Source organism: Ipomoea nil, unplaced genomic scaffold (genome assembly GCF_001879475.1).
Source record: "Ipomoea nil cultivar Tokyo-kokei standard unplaced genomic scaffold, Asagao_1.1 scaffold3065, whole genome shotgun sequence".
Classification (NCBI taxonomy): domain Eukaryota; kingdom Viridiplantae; phylum Streptophyta; class Magnoliopsida; order Solanales; family Convolvulaceae; genus Ipomoea; species Ipomoea nil.
In genome coordinates, this window is record NW_017619493.1 from 469,915 (window position 1) to 478,826 (window position 8,912).

The 8,912-nt window shown below is 32.5% G+C and overlaps 1 non-coding gene across 1 annotated transcript; it reads left to right on the plus strand.

Annotated features, from left to right (window-relative positions):
• Nucleotides 1–8,432: 8,432 nt before the first annotated feature.
• TRNAN-GUU lies at nucleotides 8,433–8,506 on the plus strand. Its single transcript has one exon. It is a non-coding gene; the product is annotated as a tRNA-Asn (tRNA).
• Nucleotides 8,507–8,912: the final 406 nt, after the last annotated feature.

An 8,912-nucleotide genomic window follows, 5' to 3' on the forward strand; every position in this document is an offset into this window, starting at 1 on the left:
TTCATCAAATAGCCATACAGAGAGATTAAAATACATAGAAGATAGAAGTCCAAGAAGGCATGATCTACACCAGAATTATTTTAAGAGCCCTTCACGTGAAGACATGATCTGCATCAGAAATATTTTAAGAGTGTCTTCACATAGACCAAGAGCTAAGCAACGGCCAAAATATCTCAAAAGTCAGAGATATTATTTTTAATATGATCTTATGAGAAAGCTACAGATCCTCTGCAAAAGGCTACAAGAATTCAAATTTGAGATCAAGAATTCAAATTGAAGATCTACAATTCAAATTTGAGATTGTCTTTTTCCAACAGACAACTTCTCAAAACCATCTATAAAAGGATGAAGAATGAAGCAGAGCAAAGCACTTCGACACTTCCAACACAAGCAACGAACAGTACAAACGAACAAGTGCTATACTCAAAAATGAGAAAATATTCAAGTGAGAAAAACACTCAGAGCTCAAAGAGAAAATATTCAAGAGTGTTTAATTCTTCATCATTGAGAGACTTGCTGCATATTGAAGATTCATTCAAGAAGTCTCAAAGTTGGAAGCCAGTGAAACTTGTTTTTCTACAAACAAGTGAAACAGTAGTGTTGGAGAACACTGGGCGTGATTAGTGCGGGCTTTGTGATCAAAGCACTAGATCACAGATCGTCGAAGACGGGGGAAAGTAGCACGGAGTTGTGAAATCCTGGATTGTCACACGGAGCTGTGAGATCCGAAAAAGCAGTGTCGGAGGCATTGGGCGTGATTGGTGTGCGCTTAGTGATCAAAGCACCAGATCACGGGATACGTTGACCGGATCGTGGAAGATGGGGGGAAAGTAGCATGGAGCTGTGAAATCCTGGAAAGTAGCACGGAGCTGTGAAATCCGAAGCAGCAGTGTTGGAGGCACTGGGCGTGATTAGTGTGGGCTTAGTGATCAAAGCACTTGATCACGGAAATTCATTGTATCTAGGAACCAAGAAGTGGTGGATATAGTGAATTGCTCTTAGACGATAAGAGCAAGTGGAGTAGGGGGATTACATCACCTCCGAACCACTATAAATTGCCTTGTGTCATTTACTGCTTTATTTACTTACTGCTTATCAAGTTGATATACTTGACACAATCACACAACTCGTATTTATTTATTCCGCTGTGTACAAGACTCTAACAATCTAGTTAAGAGTCTTGATATCTCTGTTGCCTTAGAAATTGTTGTATTTGCTAAAAAGTTTAAAAGTCTATTCACCCCCCCTCCCTTTGGACTTTTACAACACCCCCTTTGGGACCATCACAGTATTATCCAAAATATTTCAAATATACTAATATTAAAAACTAGTCAATATTTATCAAAATTACAATGTCAACAAAGTACGATTACAGTTTCCTAGTAAAATTTATTATTTTCCCCTACTGCTTGAGTTTGCGGGAGAATCATCAAATTCGTGTTTGTCGGTATTTGGACTTCGATCGTCGTTGACATGACGGCTGTCGTTGTTGGGGGGCGGAGGGGCTACAAAAGTTTATAAAAAAAAATGAGGCTTTTTAGTTCATTTTTCGTCACTCGCCCTTCGATCATAGTCGATGCGACACTGTACCATTGAGCCAAGGGTTCATCGACAACGATGGCTAGTGTCGCGATTATGCAATCAAAGGCATGGGCGACATTGCGGTTTGGAGTCACTGGCGTCACAAAAAGAGTCAACAAGAGGCGAGCTAGATTCCCCGTCGATGTCACTACATTTCCTTTCCTTCAGGCGATGTTTGCTCCGGGCTGCCGATGTATCTAATGAGTTATACTAAGTTGGATATTGTATTTGCAGTTAGTAAACCTAGTAGATATACTAGAAACCCTGGTGATGAGCACTAAATGGAAATAGTTAGGGTGATGAGATACTTAAGGGGTACTCATGACCTTCGACTGCACTATACGAGATATCCAATTGTACTAGAAAGGTATAATGATGCTAATTAGATATCGGATATTAAGGACTCTTTGTCCACAGTGGCTACGTGTTGCTACGTTTTCATGTTATCCTGTGCCACCGTATCATGGAAGTCCTTGAAACAAACTGTGATAACTAGATCAATGATGTATTCTAAGCTAATAGCCTTGGACAAGTGTAGTGAAGAGGCTAAATGTCTACGCTATTTTCTTGTGGATATTCATAGTTAGGAACAACCAGTAGCTCAAATTTGTATACATTATAATAGTCAAGCTACAATTGGAATGGTACAAAGTAACATGTATAAAGGTATGTCTAGACATATATGTCGTAGATATATACCATTAAACAACTTCTCACAATGGGTGTTATCTATGTTGACTACATGAAGCCAAAAATGATGATATGATCTAACGAATCTGCTAATCAAAGTGTTGAGTAAAGAGTTGGTAGAGAAGTTGTCACGGGGAATGGGACTAAAGCCCCTGGAATAAAGTTCTATAGTTGCGACCTAACCTAGATGGCATGAGGTTAGCATGTATATATGCTTTAGTGATTCTATATGTCGGTTGACATAGGAAGAATATATGGGATACTAAAAAAAAGTCACCTAAGTGAGGGAGAAGTTGGGTGCTTCAAAGGATAATTGTACGAGTTCAATTCTTTAGAAACTCTAGTGGAACCAAGCAACTTCTATGGCAAAAATGAGCACACCCATGAGAACTAAACTAAGGTTTGGATGTTCATGTGTAAGATATATCATCGTTTACTTAAACGGTAGTATGATTCAAAGACATCACATTCTACCAATTAAACAACCAATAAAGCAAATATATCTTTACAAGGGAATATTCAAAGGGTAATACCTATTTATCCTATGCAGAGATCTTCCTTTGAATATGTTTGTGTCGTTTTTCCAATCCCGTAAAATCAATTTTTATTAATGTGGTGAATTGTTGAAAAAATTGGCTTAAATGACATTAAAAGCGACCATTTTGTGGTGTAATTTTCAATGGAATTCACTTCCAATTAATCGAATAAAAGTGGATTCATGTTTTCCTAAATGAGATGATGAATTTGATATATTATACGCTCAAAATGGATAACGAGTGAATGAAAAATTGATTCTCAAGGTTTACCCATTTGAGTTGGGAAAATGGAGTTCAGAAGGCTTTTAATTAGCATTTGTCCCACATTGAAAAAAAAGGATGTGGGTTAGCACTAATATATATACTATTTCACTTTTTGATAACTTTGAATTCTATAGCATAGAGGGTCTCTCGCGCCATATAAGGTGGGGTACAAATCAAATGTCGAAATGAGGCTAAAAAGTTTGAACTAATTGTGTGCACCTGCAACCCGAGTGTGTTGAATGTTCATTAAAAAATTGGTAGCCTAGACAAACTGAAGATTTGGCAAATTTTTGAACTTTTCCGACTCTAGCTCCTCTACTATGGCACAACTCTGAGTCCTCCCCTATGTTACAACTTTAATTTCACTCTTCTGCCGTAAGATGATTTACTCTTCTACTAGTATTTTCACCCGTGCGATGCACGAGTTGGTTTTGTTATAATATTTTAAGAATATTTGGATTGATGTATAATTATATAAATTATAACATCAAATATCATATAGTGCAATTTAAGAATTGAGTTGTATCGACTGTATTTTCTAATGTTATCATTGTTTGAATTGAGCAAATAATTGTTCAATTAATAACCAATGTGTAGATGTACACATCCGGTGATAAAAATTTAGAGATTTTATATATCTGTGTTTATGATTGGTATTAAGTGGCAAATTTTGCTCGTTGTCTAGCAACTCAGTTATATAAATCATTTGTTATCCTAATTTATTTGTATGGAAGATATAATTTATGTGTAGATATATACCAATTTTGTCATCCTCGCATAAAAAGAAAACATAGTATCACTGGCTGGAACTACACATTATTGAAAACCTCTTTGTATACGATATTGGTAGTAGCAACAGAATCTTGTCCATCCTCGTCTTGAGCTAACACCTTTAGGCTATCTGGATGGGTGATTCGGGAAAATCCACATACAATTGACCATTGCCCACTGCATTACTATTTTCTCTGGAAAATCAATGAGTTCGAATTCATATGTATCCCATATAATACATATATTATAGTTAATCTGTTTTCTTTTTGAAATAGTTAACCGGGGATCATTTAGAATTTTGAGTAAAATAGTAATATTTCATTTTTCAATTGACCTAATTTGTGTGTCATTTTTATTCATAGTCAATTATTTTTTAATACATATCAATTTGTTAATTATTAATAACAGATTTTTTAATATTTTCAGTCAATTACTAATAATATATTATTTTTCCAATTTACCTATACTACTGTTAATCCGTTTCCTTTTCGAAATCGTTAATTGGGATCATTTTTAATTTTCTGTCAATTATTAATATTCATTTCCTTTTTTTAATTACAATATATATAATTAACATAGTAGTAACAATCTTCTCTGTGCAAAGTATTCTCAAAATAGTTTGCCCATTGCATGACTATTTTCTCTGGAAATCAATGAGTTCGGATCTATATGTATCCCATATAATACCTATATTATAGTTAAACTGTTTTTTCGAAATAGTTAATTGGTGATCATTTTTAATTTCCAGCCAATTATTAATATTCATTTCTTTGTTCAATTGACATAATTTTCATGTCATTTTTTTTATCTCAGTCAATTATATTATTTTGTTACTACATATTAATTAATTAGTTATTAATAATAGATTTTTTTAAATATTTCCAGTCAATTATTAATAACATATTCAATTTCCAATTTATCTATACTATTGTGTGGGCGGTCTGACCATTTCCTTTTTAATTTGAATCAGTGTGTGATCATTTTTAATTTTTAATCAAGTATTAATATTAATTTTCTTTTCCAATTGGCCTAATTTCCGTGCCATTTTTATTCTCAGTCAATTATTCTTTTTAATACATTATTAATTAATTAATTAATTATTAATAACAGATTTATTTTTAATATTTTCAGTCAATTATTAATAGCAGATACTTTTTCCAATTTACCTATACTATAGTTAATATGTTTTCTTTTCGAAAATAGTTAATATGGAGATCTTTTTTAATTTTTAGACAATTATTAATATTTATTTTCTTTTTCAATTGGCCTAATTTCCGTGTTATTTATATTCTCAGTCAATTATTTTTTGCAATACATATCAATTAGTCAATTATTAATAACATATTCTTTTTTTTTTTTAATATTTTCAGTCAAATATTAATAATAGATTCCTTTTCCAATTTACATATACTATTGTTTGGACGGTCTGGCATTTTTTTTCATTTTGATTAATTTGGGATCATTTTTAATTTCAGTCAATTATTAATATTCACTTCATCTTTCAATTTTATTCTAAGTCATTATTATTTTTAAATACATATCAATTAGTTAATTAGTTAATTATTAATAACATATTCTTTTTTTTTAAATATTTCCAATAAATTATTAATAACAAAATACTTTACCAATTTACATATACTATTGTTTGGGAGGTCTGACCATTTTTTTTTTTTTTTTTTTGCATTTGAGTCAGTTTGGAATCATTATTAATTTTCAGTCAATTATTAATATTCATTTCCTATTATATATCAGAGACTAGTACATACCTCATCAACTCGACTAATAATTTTACCAACTTCTTTGGCGAAATAATATAGTGTTGATATGCAGCACCTAAAAGCTCACACTACACCAAATATGGTATTTAGCTGGCGGTATTTTTTTATTTTTTATTTTTTTAACGTTTAGCGGCGGTTATTAAACCGTGTCTAAATAGTGTGTCGCGAAGCATTTAGCGGCGGTTTTCAACAACCGCGGGAATTCATGGGAAACTTATTTAGCGGCGGTTTGGGAACCGCCACTAAGATTAGTTACTTTTCGTTTGCTTTAAGCGGCGGTTTTGTAACCGCCATTAAATAAAACTATTTATTTATTTATTTATTTTTCAAATTTTAGTGGCGGTTATTAAGGCTATGTTTGACAGAGCTTATTTAGGAGCTTATAGCTTATTTTAAGCTCTGTTTGGTAATGTCAAAATAAGCTCCTAGCTTAAAATAAGAGCTTATTTTGGAACGCTACCTAAGGTAGCGTTTCAGAATATGCTCCTAGCTTCCTAACTTTTTTCCATCTTTATCCTTATTATTTTAAAGAAATGACATAATTTACCCTTCTCAATTAAAACCCTTTTCTCTTTTTCTTTATCTGCAACTTTCACCGCAAATATTATTATTATTATTATTATTATTATTATTATTATTATTATTATTATTATTATTATTATTATTATTATTATTATTATTATTATTATTATTATTATTATTATTATTATTAGATTTGCAACAATATTACTACTTCATTATGAGATGCTAGATCATGATTATGCTAATAGTTTTATTTCAAAATGTTAGTTTTTTTTAAAAGACAAAATGTTAAATTTTAATTGGTAAACAAACTAATTTAAATTTTATGAAGATGTCGTTTTTAGTCTTTTTACATTTATCAGCTTATCAAAAAGCTAGTTTCACCAAACACTTTCAATCATAACAGTTAGCTTAACAGCTCTTCAGTTTTCAGCTTCGAGCTTATAGCTTTTCAGCTTCCAGCTCATTTTGAGCTTTCAGCTCTTAGCTTATAGCTTTTCAGCTAGGTTTGCCAAACAGAGCCTAAGTGTCGCTAAATAATTTTTGTTTTCATAATTAAGTGTCGCTAAATGTTTTATAATTACATTATTATATTTTTATAATTATCATTAAATTATATTTCTTCAAAAATCTTTATATTGCAATCACAAATAAACTCTAGGTACACATTAATTAGAAAGAAAATCAATTATAACTAATATTTGTCAAATAATTGTAACAAAAATATAAGTATTTTAATAGCAAAAATTCATGTTTTGCTATTTACAATTTTACATGGTTTTGATGTGTTTGTGCCGAACTTAGCATAGGAAAATTCAAGTAGCCAACTACCTAGGATCAAACAAGCTGATGGAAACTTCATTTAAGGAACTTGTTCAAGCTATGTCGCTCATTGCTTAACATCTAAACTACAGAGGACATGGTTGGTCTGTCGTCGAGATATTGCTGCACGCATAGCAAACCGACATGGATTGATCTCAGAACTTCAGAAAGATCACCTTATTCAACTAATAGATCATCATCAACTAGTTCATCTGATTTGCCTTCTCTGTATAGATTCCAGGCTTGTTGAAGTTTATAAACTGGATCAGCTGGGAATCTTCTTGGATATATATGAATAGGCTAAGAATATAATACTTACATGCCCAAGAAGGATAGTGATAGTTTCAGCACTTATTGACTGACGGCGCATCTTACAGATATCACTGGCTACCTGCAAATTGACAAAGTAGAGAAAATTAAAGGACATAAGGAACAATATATTTGTCAAAATATAAAAACCCTAGGTTTAATCCATTATGTAGTCCTATATAAGCATGTGCATCAGTATCACTAAACATTAAACTCTTTCAAATATAATCAATATATTTCTTCTAGCTCTGATTTTGATGTATTTTAACATTGTATAATAATAAATACTTAGATTTTATGCAACAATACTAATTTAGCTAATTATCTCTCATTGCAATAAGTTCTGTTGGAACAACACTTACAATCTAATGTTGATTTATGTGTGAGTTATTGTAATAAAATATGCGATACTGGACAATAAGAATAATAATCACACATGTAACAGAAAACATAAAATGCATGAAAGTAAATTAATAGTGATACTTGAATTTGATTTGTATGTGTAACACAGAGGTCATCACTCATGATTCGTGTTCACATGCCCTTGCATGATCTTAACCATAGCCTCCGAGTCCAACTCTACCACAACGTTACGCAACCCCTTTTCTCGCAAGCCGATTACCCTCCTTGAGCTCCCAAAGTTCAATAGTGAAATTATTGGTCAATCCAATTTTCACATTGACCTTGTGAACCATCTATGATCCCAAGATTTGCTAACGAAGCTATGTACCCCTTCCCCACCCACTTGTCAACCCCAAGGTTGCTTTCATCACCTCATCAATATTGATCGAGTTTAAACCAGGCCAACCATCCCTCCCTTGATGAGGACCAATTAACTCACCTCAAGCTACCACCCTCTATAACACCCCTTTTGATAAAGAAATTACCCGCCTCTTCCATCAACCATGCAGGCCTCCTCACTATTAACTAAACATATACTCCGTAATAAAAAGTACTAATAGAAACTTTTGGGATAGCTAGAAGGGCACTGCTATGTACACGTTACAAGTTTTACAACTTTTGGGATAGCTAGAACGACAACGAATAATTAAATGACATTGCTACAACTTTTGGCACTGCTATGGGAAAGGGAACTCGAGTAACGATTTGGTTTGTACTATTGAAGATTAATTCAAATTTCTTCCCAATAAAATACAAAGCTGGAATAGCTCAGTTGGTTAGAGCGTGTGGTTGTTAACCATAAGGTCAGAGGTTTAAGCCCTCTTTCTAGTGATATAGTTTAATAGTTCAATAAATTCCATGCTATATGAGAATAAAAGATTTTCCTTTTCGATTGACGAGAGAAACTTATAATTGCTACCTAGGACACAAATCAAGAAAGCAAATAGGCCGCTCTTGTTGGCTTGATTAAACTCCGAGCTTCATGGGCGGGCTAGTTCTTTTTATACTTGATTTGGTATAGAAGTGCTAGCTTACTTATTGAGTTGTTGAGCGCACTTGTGCATTCCACTAGAGGCTATATTATGATTTTTTATTCCATATTAAAAATTTGGGTTATTCATGATGCTTAGATGTGTATATTACAATGCGAAATTAAGCTAATTCGAGGAGATCAAAATATTATGATTAAGAAGTGATTTTGTTTATCAAATGGTTAATGTGTATGGCTTAGTAGGTG